Source organism: Mya arenaria, chromosome 8 (assembly GCF_026914265.1).
Source record: "Mya arenaria isolate MELC-2E11 chromosome 8, ASM2691426v1".
Taxonomy (NCBI): domain Eukaryota; kingdom Metazoa; phylum Mollusca; class Bivalvia; order Myida; family Myidae; genus Mya; species Mya arenaria.
The window spans coordinates 60,335,365-60,351,500 of NC_069129.1; the positions used below are offsets into that span (position 1 = coordinate 60,335,365).

Consider the following 16,136-nt stretch of genomic DNA (forward strand, 5'->3'; position numbering starts at 1 on the left):
GAATTTCAAATTTTGCAAAAACGGCTTTCATACGGCTGATCAATAACCGTACTCCTTTTTTGGCAATTCTCAAATAAATGGGAGAAGTAATATTCAACAAGTAGATCCTTTTTTATTGTCTATTGAAAACAGATCTGTGGCTACCATTTGCCATGTATATTCTGAGATATAATGCAAGGGTTCTTCTGCGCTTGAGTCTCTATACTCTAAGCTCAACATTTAATTTCCTCCGAAATTCGAGGCCCAAACATGATATATCTCACGCCCTTATCACACATTTTCTATACCAAACTTGTAGGCCCGATAGTTCTATTTGAGTTTTGGAACTTTTATATGCACATTACACACACTTTATTATACTTGAATTGATAAAATCAATAAAGTCAAGAATAACACCCTGCACGTAGTTTAAATAAATATCAAACTTGCTTTGGTTGAAAAAAAACAACATTTTTTGTTCAAAGTGTTTGAGTAGATATTAGTTTATATTGCATTTTTGGTTACTTAAATTTTGTCATTTTTTCAAAAAAGTTGAAGGCCTAGGTCTACAAGGCCTAAATGTAGCTACGCCACTGATGAATAATGACTTTTTTAAACATGTTTTTCGCAGAGAGCTTGGTTTAACAACTGTGTTCATAAGTTCATATATAACGATTCCATCACCTAGCTACTGTAATGCACCTGTCATTATTTTGCCCGCCTGGGGGGGGGGCGGCGGGCATACACGGGGCTTTAGACAGAACACCATTCCTGAAAGGCGGGAATTTGACAAACTTATTGAATCCGGGTCCCGGGAAATAGACTTTGGCCGGGGAGTAACCGCGAAAAGTCGAAAGACGACGGCGATATTTTTATTAGTAGTCACGTGACATACAATTACGTCATAATACAGTCATTTGTGACGTAATAATGTTCTCATTTTGTTCACTCTCGAGAGAGGATTTGTTCAGTCAGGAAAATAAGTTTATTTTATTGACAATTATTTAGATGGAGGAACAGTTTCAGGAGTTTAAAGACTCTGTGAACGAAAGGATTATCGGCGTAGAACGAAATCTACAGACAGTGATTCAGAAACTTGATATTTCTTCCGGATTTGTAAATTCACCACGTGAAGGGTGCTTCTCGGTAAACGACCACCCAGAAAGTAGCCACGTGTTGGCTCCCGGTACCGCAGCTCTAACTGCCACCGGGTCTAATTCTGATATCCAGGGGGATTTTTCCGCACTGAAGGACAGTTTGGCACGGATTAAGCTGCCGACAGAGCTACGACTCAACGAATCCCGTCAAGGAATCAAGCGTTCGGATGTTCCTGTATTGAACATTCTTTCAAAGTGTAGCCGTTACAGTGAAACCACGGCAAAACTCCTATCGACAATTGAACCAGGATCTAGTGTAACCCAAGAAACATTGGACCAGTTGTTTCTTATTTGTCATGCTCAGTCTTTTTTGTCTTTGTCGCAATGTCTGTGTTTTTCCGATCACTTATCAGTAGACACGCCATAACCTTATTGACCTGTATGTCAATTGTCTTCAGTCAGATCTGGGCATGTATCAGGAACAGATACCCTTGATAACGTATCTGGAATGGGTCCTTGCCCATCGATGCATGTTTGGTTTAAGTACATATATGGGCTAAAGTATTGGATAGCTTTTCGGTGCACATCGATCAAGGACTTCCATGTTCAAACTAAAAAGATCACAATGTTGACGATTTTTTAGATGTTTGCAGGAGATCGTCACTACTCCAATTCATAGAAGATAATGGTTTGCCAGTTCAAGATGCACTCTTACTCCCAACTAAGATTTACCACAATTAATACAAATGTTTTGATATACCAAAATGGATGAATATAATTATATACATGTCGAAAACAATGGTTCATATGAAAGATACCGAGTTTAATTAGAAAGAAAGGTGCAGAGAACACGATATTTCTACCTTACTAGTAGTAGAACACAGTAAATATTTTAGCATTCACCAATCATTTAATATAGTTTGCGTTTTCATCTATTAAAACACGGTTATAATCTTGTTATCATGCAGTAATTATTTTTTTCCATAAATGTATTATTTAGTAATTAGTGAATGACGTACCTCTAAAACTTTGTTATACATGTATATGTTTTGATTTTGAATAAGAGTGTTACTTTAACGTTTCATTATGGATATTGATTAAATAAACAAAATGTGAGTTTTCATTAGTAAATGGTGGCCCGTTTGATTGCCATCTTTAATACTGATTGGTTTTGTAAAAAAGGGGATTTCCTGTGACCAGGCTATACTGTATACTTTTCAGGTGTAAGTTTAGATTTCTACAAAACAAAATGTATTCAATGGTCCTCAGCTCTAATGCTTATATTATAGTGTCCGTGATATAAGCACATACAGCAATAGTGACGGCGACACAGAGAATGGCGGTCAGTTTACTTCCCGACCCGACGAATTGTACATAATCTATGAGCACGAGCACCGGAAGCACAAACAGGAGTATAACGTGAACGCCGATGGGCGCATTTGCTATTAAGACCTGGAGACAGCGAAAATGACGATAAGGGTATTATGCGTCAATTCAGTGCCGACGTCACAACGACGCCAGTAAATTGGAAGGAGAGAACGGCATATATACAAGTCGCTTTTATTTTTAATAATGTTTTTCTTTAATTGTTCCCAGTTTTAGTACAATGATGCTTTTTATTATGAAACTCTATGATCACACAGTTTTAAACCTTTTATTTTATAAGGCAGACTGTGTGGGATATTTTTGGTTTTTAACGATTACTGCATCGTATCTTTGAAAAGTATTTGCATTAGGTGCTCTGAATTGTTTCCCTCCGTCTGCAGATAGAGTTGGGATCTCTAATCATTGAAGTACTTGGGGTTTACCTTTTCGTTTTTTTATTATTATTTGTTTTATTGATAAGTTTCCTCAAGTTAATGCATACTTTGATAAGATTTACCTTTAGCGTTTTATCTTTATTAAGAATTGTTGGGATAAGAGTGAGGTTTGTGTACATAAACTGGTTTAAACCCCCAGTAAATTTACATTTTACTGACCGTTCCAAGGCGGTACCTAACAATTCTTGATAAACATACCAAATATATATATATATATATATATATATATATATATATATATATATATATATATATATATATATATAGTATTTATGCACTGTGCTGTTTGTAGAGTTTTGTGCTGTTCTATGTTTCTTGTTTGTGAATTTGTGTTCTATGTCTTTGGCGTTTGCCCATTGCCACTAAACCGGGTTTATGTTTAAACATTTTGCTACTGAGCATGTTTCTGTAGCCTTTTGCATATATCCTGAAACCACAACGACATCTAAAACACGTCTAGATGTAATTACAAGTTCAATTTGTCTCTACTGACGTCGACGCCTTTTGTATGCTGGGGTACATTCAAGTTATACATTTGCAAACATTTTCAATATTAATGTTTACTTGTTTTATGTATTTGGTAGCCGATACGGCATTATATATCCAACAAGGCTATGTTACATAAGATTTATATACATTCACTTCACTTGCAGTCATTGCTAGAACATGTAGATAGTACTGAAATACCATGCCATTTTTAACTAATCAGAATGCATTATACTAATACATTAATTCAGAACAATTTGGGGCACCAAAATGATGCTTTTGAGACATTACATATATGAATAAAGCTGCAAGTTATAAGCGCTGACGTCAAACAAAATCGACAGTGCACACGAATGACGACTGAATCTGTTAAAACAACTGGGTACACAACATATCTAGTCATTCGGAACTCCTCGGCCTTTTTAAAAAAAAAAAAAAAACAACCTCGGATGTATTTGGACGGTTCACATACTAAAAACGTGGTACGTTTAAGTCCGCTGCAAGTAGATCGCGTAGTAATTTTATTTAACAGTTTTGTGTATCTTGGGATATTTAATTATGTTTACAATAATACAATTCAATGGCAATCAATTTAAACTTATATCAATAAATACAACTCTAAAACACTACATTTAATTAATGATATAATTCAAAATTTTACGAACTACTTCAACTGATATACATGCATACATCCGAGGTTGGTTTTGAAAAAAAGTGGCCGATGAGTTCCGAATGCATATCTAGTAAGAAAAAAAAACAGGAATTGGTTATTGCAAAGTATTAAACACAGGAACAAACCCGGTGAGTGACCAATGGCAGATAGATAATGTAGACCATGCTGGGAACAGAAACGTGTTATGGTGCACAGCCCAGAACGATCTCGAGGGCAAAACAGGGGAATTTTTACCATTTAATAACAACAACGAAGAGCCGACACCGAGATCGGCAGAGAAAGTTACAAGTAATCAGAGAGAAAAAAAACATATCACAAACGCATGCGGTTGAAAATAACTATCTGCAGATATAAACAAACGACCAAGACGCTGAACCTACATCCGTGACCAAATGTATTCTATATTGTGGCGTCACAGTTGGTCAATGCATACCACGGTAACAATTCTTACCTTTACACACTTGCAAATGAAACTCTAAAGATAACACAAAATATAGTGTCACTAAGGATACAATAATTAGAGAGAAAAATAAAAGTGAGCATGCAACTATGATAGACTACTGTATGATACTTTCCCGAGGTCCCCGCAATGCTTTACTAAAAATAAATGTTTGGGAAATACCAACGAAATTCCAAACCGGATCAATGACTTACTATATGGTAATTAGGTAGATAAGTGGGCGGAGCATAGCGCTTTGAAAACAGTAGTTGCCGGAGTAGCCTGGATACGTTACTATAGTAATACTTAATATTTTCTAATGAAATTTCACATAAAGAAATTAAGCTCTTGTTTCTAAAATAAATGATGTAAATAAATTCGAATTAAAATGTATTAATGTTGTTTTGTGAAAAAGGCAGCCATGATTGGTACTCGCTCATGTTTTTTGGTAAAATGCACTTTTTTGTGTATGACGAAATAGTGTGGCAAATTCAAATGAGCGCAAACAGCTTTGTTGTTGCGTAATTGGTTGATTTTATCAATGTATGGTTAACATGTCAAAATGTCGAATTGGTTTTTAGACTGTCGGCTGCAAGCCGAGAGTCTTTAGAGAGCGGTATTTCAGAAACGCGACTAGTCGCCTGACACGACATATTGAACATGAATATATAAATACACACCACCTGCGTAGCAACAGAACTACTTACGTGAATGTGGGGCGTCAAGTACCTGCTTATATGTGTATTTAACGCGTTATTGCCTTTTTTATGACAAACATTGCGTGTTACTCTTAGTATAGTTATACCGTTGCAATTTGGGGAGTTTTGTTAACAAAATAATGAAAAATAATGAAAGTATAGCATTTACATACGAAGTCATTTTACCCTACATCCAATAGTAAGCTACACCACATGTTTGCACCCCGTGTGACGTCACACATATCCCGGCATTCAAGACTGACCCGGCAAACCCCGGCAAAGAACTTATTTTATGAATGAAAGCTATTAAGAAATAAATCATACGCGGTTAAAGAGTTCATGTCATGTAATATTTTGTGAAATAGCTTTTATGTTTCAAATGATTTTTTCAGCAGCAATCGAACTATTGTATTGGTTTGAGTAAATTATTTGGATTATACCTATCACAGTGTGTCAACGTTATGCCTATTGTTATTTTGGACTATAGGGTGTAGTTTTTAAAGTCATACACAATATGGCGGCGATTATGCGGAAATGAAATTGAATGTTACTTCGAACACGTTCTTCTACAAAATAACCGACCTGTATTTAGTGCTATTGCTTTAACATCAATCGAAGCAAAATTGGCATCAATGTATGCGTCTAAAAATGTTAAATTTAGATGGAGACAATCCAGAAATGAGCTGCCAGGAAGTGATCGATTTCGGATACGAAGGTACATGTACATTAGTCTGAAATAATAGACGTGTTATACGGGATTCTTCTAATCCCTAACGTCTAAACGGTTTTGTGCAAAAAGCGGGGATGTTTGAAAAATATTGAAATTGTATTAAGTGAAGTAATTTATGGTTGAAATGGATAATAAAGTAAAGATTTATATTCATATTTTACCATGGAAGTGCAAAGCTATTTTGCAAAAAAACAAGCATTTAATGCATTAAAACACATTATTTACCTTTTCATTAAAAGGAAAGTTGACTGACACAGACATCAATTATGCCAAGTGGAACAACTTGACCCAATGGTAATAATTTGGCCACCTCCGACAAGCTTCGAGATAATACAATCGTAACAATTTGGCCTTGGCCAAACAATCTCAACACCTCAGCCAGTATCCAACAGGGATTGACTATCTCGAAGCTTACCGAAGATGGCGAGTTGTTACAATTGATGGCCGAAATGTTCCGATTGTTGTAAAATTGTGAACTGCAGCCTTGCAGGTGCCCTTCATGTATATATTGTTATGTTTTGACAGAATGAAATGAAGAAAAAACCATCAAACTCATAATTATTTGCTGGATATTACTTTTTGGTTACGGAATTTATATTAAATAACATTATCTGTTAATATTTCTTGTTTTTATGATATGTTATAGATGCAATATGCTTTAACCCGGAATCCCGATCGGAATTACTACCCACTTTTCGTACAAAACAATTTGTACGTGAAGGATTTGCTGTATCAAAAATCGTAAAAAAATCTGTCAACGTACAAGTATTTGGACTAGCAGGTACATCTAGCTGATCTACATCTCTTAGTCTAAATATTTGTATGTTGACGGACTCTTTTTACGATTAAAAAAAATGTCTATATATGGCAAATCCTTCACTACAACATCTTCATGTTACTTTCATTTCAGAGTTGATTATTCACTAAAATTATTTCGCATTTTTAATTGTTGTTTAACCTGAAACGTCTCAACCATCAAAAAAGAACATATATGCTTCAATAGTCTAAAAAAATAGACGTGTTATATGGGATTCTTCCAATCCCTTATGTCTAATCTTGTTTGTGCAAAACAGGGTGGGGGTTGAAAGATATTGAAATCGTAGTTAGATAAGTAGTTTATGTTTGAAATAGATATTAAAGGTTTATATTCGTATTTTAGTTATTACCATGTAAGTGCAAAGATTTTTTTCACAAAACAAGCATTGAATGCATTTAAACACAACCATTTTACATCTATGTAAATCTATGCACCGCAGCCTTGCAGGTAATCTTCATGTATAACAGTTTATATCATTATGTTTTGACAGTATGAAATGAAGAAAAACACTCATCAAACTCATAATAATTCGTCAGCTTTTATTTTTTGTGTACATAACTCATATTTTAGATATATATAATTATCTGACCCGGAATCCCAATCGGAATAGCTACCCACTTTTGGAACAAAAAAATGTATGTGAAGGATATGCCATTTCAAAATTTGTAAAAAGATCAGTAAAGTTACTATTATTTGGACTAGTGCTTCAAGTGTTTGATTTATTGTCTCTATAATGTATAATGCACCTGTCAATTGTAGAGCCAAGCTGGGAGCTGCCTAAAAATCAGTTACCCAGTTAGCTCAGTTTGACAGATCTCCATGCAAGTGTTCACATGGTCGTGGGTTCAAGCACCATACCGGTAGCATCTTTTCTCAAAGGTTTACTTTAGAATCCATCATCCAGGAGTAAACAATTATGATTTTTTTATTAAATATTACAGGCCATGTTCTTTTGTAAACTTTCAAATTGAGAAGTGCCTGGAAACAAGGCTAGTATTGTTAACATCATCTGATACAATCAACTGGAACAAAGCTGAAATGGCTGCCTGACCTGACTTAAAAATTGGATGGCAGTACATCAGACTAGAAGATTACAAGTATTGAGGTGGACAAAATGAAACCTGAGCCTACCAAAGCTGACAGATTGCACAAGAAACACATAAATGCAGGTATTTACTGAGATATTGTAATTATTTTTTGAAACTTCTCATTCATTTAGGAAGTTCAGTTGAAACAGAGTTGGCAAAAAAAATGAACAAAGGTATATACATTTTGAATTCTAATTCAAATGAGAACTTTACTGGCCAGCACAGAATGGTAAAATGCTAGTCTACCAATATAAATGTGCCTGGTTCGAATCAGTAAAGCTGATGAATGTACTGGTTGTGTAGCCAGGATGTGAGTAGGTCTGCACTTGGCTGATAATGCATATCATATGTTTAAGCTGCACTCTCACAGATTGTCTCTTACCAACTCTTTTTTATTTCTTGGTCTTGTAATGAATTATTTTATGCGAATTTCTGAACACTGGACATAACAGACAACTGGAAAAAGGGGATCGCTGCTTCCTTATATTAATTCAGTCAAAAAAGACAACTGAAAATATTGAAACGCTGTTTTCTTATTTTAATTCGGTCAAAAGATGATGTTCTGTGCCAAAAATCTCATTATTAGTAAAGCGTTAGTAATGCTTTTAACCATAAAACCAATAGTTACAAATGTAAATATAAAAACATGATCTTATCTTTTGTCAGCAGTCTTATTTCATCAGTTTTCATACTGCTTTTCATTAGCTTTATATTCCAAGCCAAAAAGTAAAAGAAGTTGTCAAATCCTTCAATCTGTGACTGAGAGTGCAGCACTTTTACAGATTGAACGTTTTGACTACTTTGTTTATTTTTTGTCTTGGAACGAGCCAATTTATGTTAAAATGCATGTTAACCATTCATATAAGATTGCTGACAATAAATTTGTCAGAAAATGTTTATATTTAAGTTCAAAATGTTTTATGCATTTTTCTTAAACCGTTAGTAACGCTTTAAGCCATAAAACCTTTGTTTTCGACCTGAAATATGGAAGTCTGCAATCTAATATTTTGTCAGTAGTCTTATATCACTGGTTTGCAGATATTTTAGCAAAAAAATAGGTCATTCCAAGACAAAAAATACAAAAGTTGTAAAAACAGTAAATCTGTGAGAGTGCAGCTTTAAATGACTAAATGTTTTGATTTGGCTCAATTTTCACCCAAAATCTTTTAGTTTTGTGGCATCTAAATGGTTTGTTTTTAACAACATTACATGTGCATATGTATATATTTGTTCTTAAATTTGTAATTTAGATTGGAAGATTCATTCTCTGGAAAGTAGAAAAGGGCATGTTACATACTGTTATCACTGCCATGACAGAAACCATATTGAGGAGCTGGTCCACCTGTAGGAAGAATTGCGCTATTGGTTGGAGCAGCACTATTACCCAGCCATACACCAGCACTTAGTTTGTCATAGGGAGCATTTCTGAGCAGTTATGGAGACCACTAACTATGCAGGTAAGTCATAATCAAAATCTTGGTTTATATATTTTTTATAATTTAGCATCTGTTGAGAAGAAATTTATTTCTAGATTGAAGGCACACACTATAGATTGATGCCCAAAAATATATTTCTTATTTTAATGCATTATCATGTCTAACTGATTTGACTTAAATAATCAAAGCAAAAGAAATGCAAATGATTAATCTGCAGATATACAAATGTAAGCTTTTTAACTGGGGAAATTGTTGCCACTTGTCTATTAATTAAAGAACACATTTATAATTAATAATGTTTAATCTGTACACAAATCATATGCCTTCTTTGTTTTAACCATCAATGTCAAAGAGTCCAGCATGATAATGCATTAAATTGAAAAAAAATGCATTAATTTATATGAACCCTTTAAAACAAAGACATTTCCTAAATCCAATAAAAAAATAATTGAATATTGATGCAGAGTTCAGTTAGAATATAATATAACTTTTTTTGCAGTTGTTGCAGTGAAACTTGCACCAGTGTGTTTTCTGTGGAGATAAAGAGATAGTGTCCAGCAATGAAGACCCAACTCAAGATCTGACCTTGTAAGGCCAATATGAAATAACTGTGTGGGAAAATGGGAAAAACCTGCAGTCAGGAATGCACGGAAATCATCAAAAGAACAGTGTTAAATTAATCTTGAATAACTTGACATTTATTTTGTTTGACATATTTATTCATGGTGCAGTGAAAACATTCTTTTTTTCTCATGGTTATTTTAATTTAGAATTGATAGGAGGGAACATCACTATGTAGTTTCATGTTCATAGTCAGATCAAAACCCATGTACATGCCCAAATGAGCATTCGAAAATATCAAAATGGTACTTGTTGTATGTAGTGTAAGTTAATTAACATAATAAACAAAAATATTTAATCAATATTATGCGCCTTTCAAAGAAGAGGAGTATATTGCTTTGCACATGTTGGCTGCTACGTCCGTCTGTCTGACAGTAGACCAAAGCTTTTCCGGGTGATAACTCTACAATTCCTAGACCTATTGTCAATCTTGACATGAAAGTTTGGTTTAACCAGTAGATGACCCCTTTTGATTTTAGGGGTAATATGGTCAAAGGTCACAGTGACCTTGAACAGGAAGGTGTCAAACCATACATCTGACTGATAAGTTGACAATGCCTGCACCTATGGCCCTCAAACTCAACATGGAGGCTAAGTCTGACTATTAGAAGATCCTATTGATTTAAGGGGTCATTGGGTCAAAAGTCAAGGTCACAGTGACCTTGAATGCTAAAAGGTTGTACTAATAATGACTGGACAAAGCCTGCACCCATGGCCCTTGAACAACTTGACTTTGGGGTTGGGCCTGACCAGTAGGTGAGCCCTATTGATTTGTCACAGACCATTGAAAGCAAAAAGCTTGCCTGTGTGACAACTCGACAAAGTCTGCACCCATGGCCTTCAAACTTGAAATTTAGGTTTGGGGTGACCAGCAGATGACCCCTTTGGATTTGGGGGTCAATGTCACATCTCCAATATTGGTCTTTAAAACTATGTCATTTACTTATTCCCTGCTGCTAAGAGGATACATGTTTATCAGCAAATATTAGCCATCATCTGAATATGAGTGAAAACTGTACCAACTACCCTCATACTTTTAATAGCATAATCTTAAAACTGCCTCAAAGGCATCTTTTGTCAATGAAAAACCAGCTGTCATTTCGGTCCATGCATATTTCATTCAATTGTCCAGATATTCTTGACAACATGGCGCTAATTAATGCTGCAGGTTTGAAATTTAAGACATTGTTTTTTTTCTTCAGCACCATGCAGATTTATTAACACTTCTATAATAAAAACAAACTAGAAAACAAATTTTAAAGATATTAGTTTTTTTCATGGTATGACGCCACAGCACCATGCAGATTTGTTTTCACTTTTATATCAAAGAAAGTAACCCGAGCACAAATTTTGTAGATATGTGGACTCTGTTGATAGAAGTTCTGGGAGGCATTTTTAGGCTTGAAAGAGCATCATTTTAAAGTTATATTTTTATTATGTCCCTTGAATCTTGGGTATAGTTTGTATTGCATTTGTATTTTAAAGACATTGGCTTCAACAGACCCTAATGAAATGAAGGAATGTAATTGCTTACTGAAACTGTTATAAGCGACGTCATAAATTGAAGCAATTTTAACATAATGAATATGCATTTAACTAATTTAAAGCGGTTCAAAATTAGGAAATTTGAATTAAGAATCTTGTAGGGCCAAAATATATTTGTGCTTATTATAATCACATTTATCCTTCTTCATCTACCTTAAAGAGTGTTCATCATTTGTATGAAATCATTTGATCACGTTTCATTTGAAAGAACTTTGCGGTAGTGTTTGCTTGCTTCAGTTACGTCACCGACAGTCTTGCAGCGCTTTCAGCGCTTTGATATTAAAGTCCTGGTGGTCTAGTTGTTCAGGTGTTGATGACCTAGAGTTCTTGACTTTACCGGCGTGGGCCCCCACTAAAACAAACATACTTTTTATACTATAACTGTAATTTCTCTGAAATTTCGACATCGCTTAAATAAGATTATACTAAACGTATACTTTCGGTTTTGTTGCATTTTGTAAACGCCATAAACACTATGTGGGAACGGACACCGGATATAGCTCAAAAAGTGATCATTCGATAAGCGTTTGGTTTTGACACATGGACAGTTTTCTATCACTTTTTGTATTTTATGGTGATATAATTAACTAAATCGAAGAGTTTTGAATTACTTGATACTGTGCAATATACGGCTATGATGGAAATGTGTCTCCTCTTGTGTATAATAGTCCAATTCTCGCCGAAAGTTGCATGATCGCTCACAAATGTTCATTTATGTGGTACGATTTCAAACATAAATCAACAAATTGAAAGTAAGAATAAAAACTGAATCGAGCGAATTCATTGTAATTACATAATCTAGTAATGTGTAAAATATCAATATGATATATTTTGTTGTTACGGAGATATTCATACCTTTTGATGCCCTGGCAGTGTACTGGGGATAGATGAAGCAAATAAATAACTGCACAGGGGATAGCTATTAAGTGGACTGAGGATAGTAACGATGTATTTAGAAAAAAAACGAGACTGTGATAATGATTACGGCTATTTATCTATACGCGAGCTCGAGGGAAATTGTTCGATGTTGTCCATATCGGGGGATGAGAGCAAGAACATGTTGTTGTTATTTGTATCTGTATGCACTTAAAACTGTTTCATTCATACATATTAGTCAACCATGCTGTGTTTTTTCACAAGCATCAATATTTAAATATTTGACATACGCCGGTAATCTGATTTATTGAGAACACACAAAACATATGGCCGTAGAATTTATGTGGTGTTTGCTATTCATATATATAATAAAGCTTTGTAAATCAAGTAGGTACGTTTTTGCAAACAAAAAAGTTACCAGGAGGGATATTGTGATCAAATTTGGAACACGTAAAGCTTTGTTCTAAGCTTGGAACAAAGTTGGTATTACTTAGAACAGAATAATGGTCTCTGCTCGTTCACTTCAGTGAGAAAGAATGTATTGTTACCAACCCTGATATTTACGCAGCTTGCATATATACGTTCATTTAGGCGAGCACGGATCAAACTCATTGTTAACTTAAGTTTGCTCAATAATTTCTTATCAAATTGTACTCTCACTTTTTGCAGATTATTTGAAAGTTCGACATATGCATGTATAGTGCATATTAACAGTGTTACTATAAATGTTTGTCCCATTTTACATGTTATCACCAGGACACACATTTCTCAACTTTGATACTATCCCCAGTACATAATGCGGCTATCCCCAGTACAGTACTGTGAGCATTTCATAGGGCATATCTTTAACAGTTGCATTGCCATTTCTTACAATAAAAATAGTTGAGCTTATTCTTGTGAAATCCTTCGATTCAGATTTTTTATTTATTCGATATAAAAATAACAATACTTGTCGAAATTCAGTAAGTTTTGAGGTGATCATCTCAGATTTGAAGAAACCTTTTACGAGGTCTGTTAAATCGTAAGCACTTTAAAGTATACCATAGGCGACATTTAGCATTCAGCTATTAGTTTAAACACTTGCTTCATTTGTGGATACGGTAGATATTCGTTAACACAGCAAGATCTTACCTCTGTTAAATTAAAACAACTGCATAATTGTCTGTTTACTTATCACTTTTTGAGCTATATCCGGTGTCCCTTCCCACACAGTGATAAATACATGATTGGGGGGGGGGGTTAAAAATATAACAAAGGTTAAGAGAATAAATCTGGATATATATATACAAAAATATAAGCTTACATCATTCACTAAAACATAACGGGACTTAAACGTAGCCGTGTGTATTAATGTGCATGTAATTGACAAACAGCTACAGAGGATGATCAACGAGAATAGCGACATGGCCATCTGTATAACTAAAACTGCACGAATAGATTGGATATATATATATTATTGAAATAAAAGGTTTTGCATTTATAAGCCAATAAGTTAAGAAGCTTCAAACGGAAAAAAGAACACACTGCACACAAATCTAGCTATGCAGGCTACACGTGTTTGTATGTGTTTTTTTATATTTAGTATTTTCTGAAAACGGTTGTAGACCACAAGGACATGTATATGTCGTGCAAACATGCATATCAGTATATATATATATATATATATATATATATATATATATATATATATATATATATATATATATATATATATATATATATATATATATATATATATATATATATATATATATATATACTGATATGCATGTTTGCACGACATATACATGTCCTTGTGGTCTATGAGAAAGAATGCAAACATGCATATCAGTATATATATATATATATATATATATATATATATATATATATATATATATATATATATATATATATATATATATATATATACTGATATGCATGTTTGCATTCTTTCTCACTGAAGTGAACGAGCAGAGACCATTATTCTGTTCTAAGTAATACCAACTTTGTTCCAAGCTTAGAACAAAGCTTTACGTGTTCACGTTTCATTTGAAAGAACTTTGCGGTAGTGTTTGCTTGCTTCAGTTACGTCACCGACAGTCTTGCAGCGCTTTCAGCGCTTTGATATTAAAGTCCTGGTGGTCTAGTTGTTCAGGTGTTGATGACCTAGAGTTCTTGACTTTACCGGCGTGGGCCCCCACTAAAACAAACATACTTTTTATACTATAACTGTAATTTCTCTGAAATTTCGACATCGCTTAAATAAGATTATACTAAACGTATACTTTCGGTTTTGTTGCATTTTGTAAACGCCATAAACACTATGTGGGAACGGACACCGGATATAGCTCAAAAAGTGATCATTCGATAAGCGTTTGGTTTTGACACATGGACAGTTTTCTATCATTTTTTGTATTTTATGGTGATATAATTAACTAAATCGAAGAGTTTTGAATTACTTGATACTGTGCAATATACGGCTATGATGGAAATGTGTCTCCTCTTGTGTATAATAGTCCAATTCTCGCCGAAAGTTGCATGATCGCTCACAAATGTTCATTTATGTGGTACGATTTCAAACATAAATCAACAAATTGAAAGTAAGAATAAAAACTGAATCGAGCGAATTCATTGTAATTACATAATCTAGTAATGTGTAAAATATCAATATGATATATTTTGTTGTTACGGAGATATTCATACCTTTTGATGCCCTGGCAGTGTACTGGGGATAGATGAAGCAAATAAATAACTGCACAGGGGATAGCTATTAAGTGGACTGAGGATAGTAACGATGTATTTAGAAAAAAAACGAGACTGTGATAATGATTACGGCTATTTATCTATACGCGAGCTCGAGGGAAATTGTTCGATGTTGTCCATATCGGGGGATGAGAGCAAGAACATGTTGTTGTTATTTGTATCTGTATGCACTTAAAACTGTTTCATTCATACATATTAGTCAACCATGCTGTGTTTTTTCACAAGCATCAATATTTAAATATTTGACATACGCCGGTAATCTGATTTATTGAGAACACACAAAACATATGGCCGTAGAATTTATGTGGTGTTTGCTATTTATATATATAATAAAGCTTTGTAAATCAAGTAGGTACGTTTTTGCAAACAAAAAAGTTACCAGGAGGGATATTGTGATCAAATTTGGAACACGTAAAGCTTTGTTCTAAGCTTGGAACAAAGTTGGTATTACTTAGAACAGAATAATGGTCTCTGCTCGTTCACTTCAGTGAGAAAGAATGTATTGTTACCAACCCTGATATTTACGCAGCTTGCATATATACGTTCATTTAGGCGAGCACGGATCAAACTCATTGTTAACTTAAGTTTGCTCAATAATTTCTTATCAAATTGTACTCTCACTTTTTGCAGATTATTTGAAAGTTCGACATATACATGTATAGTGCATATTAACAGTGTTACTATAAATGTTTGTCCCATTTTACATGTTATCACCAGGACACACATTTCTCAACTTTGATACTATCCCCAGTACATAATGCGGCTATCCCCAGTACAGTACTGTGAGCATTTCATAGGGCATATCTTTAACAGTTGCATTGCCATTTCTTACAATAAAAATAGTTGAGCTTATTCTTGTGAAATCCTTCGATTCAGATTTTTTATTTATTCGATATAAAAATAACAATACTTGTCGAAATTCAGTAAGTTTTGAGGTGATCATCTCAGATTTGAAGAAACCTTTTACGAGGTCTGTTAAATCGTAAGCACTTTAAAGTATACCATAGGCGACATTTAGCATTCAGCTATTAGTTTAAACACTTGCTTCATTTGTGGATACGGTAGATATTCGTTAACACAGCAAGA

General features: G+C 34.2%; 1 long non-coding RNA gene across 1 annotated transcript; it reads left to right on the top strand.

Moving 5' to 3' along the window:
* Positions 1–7,424: 7,424 nt before the first annotated feature.
* On the top strand, positions 7,425–10,032 carry LOC128242650 (uncharacterized). Its single transcript, XR_008262654.1, has 3 exons — positions 7,425–7,908; positions 9,078–9,284; positions 9,763–10,032. It is a non-coding gene; the product is annotated as an uncharacterized LOC128242650 (long non-coding RNA).
* The last annotated feature ends 6,104 nt before the right edge of the window (positions 10,033–16,136 follow it).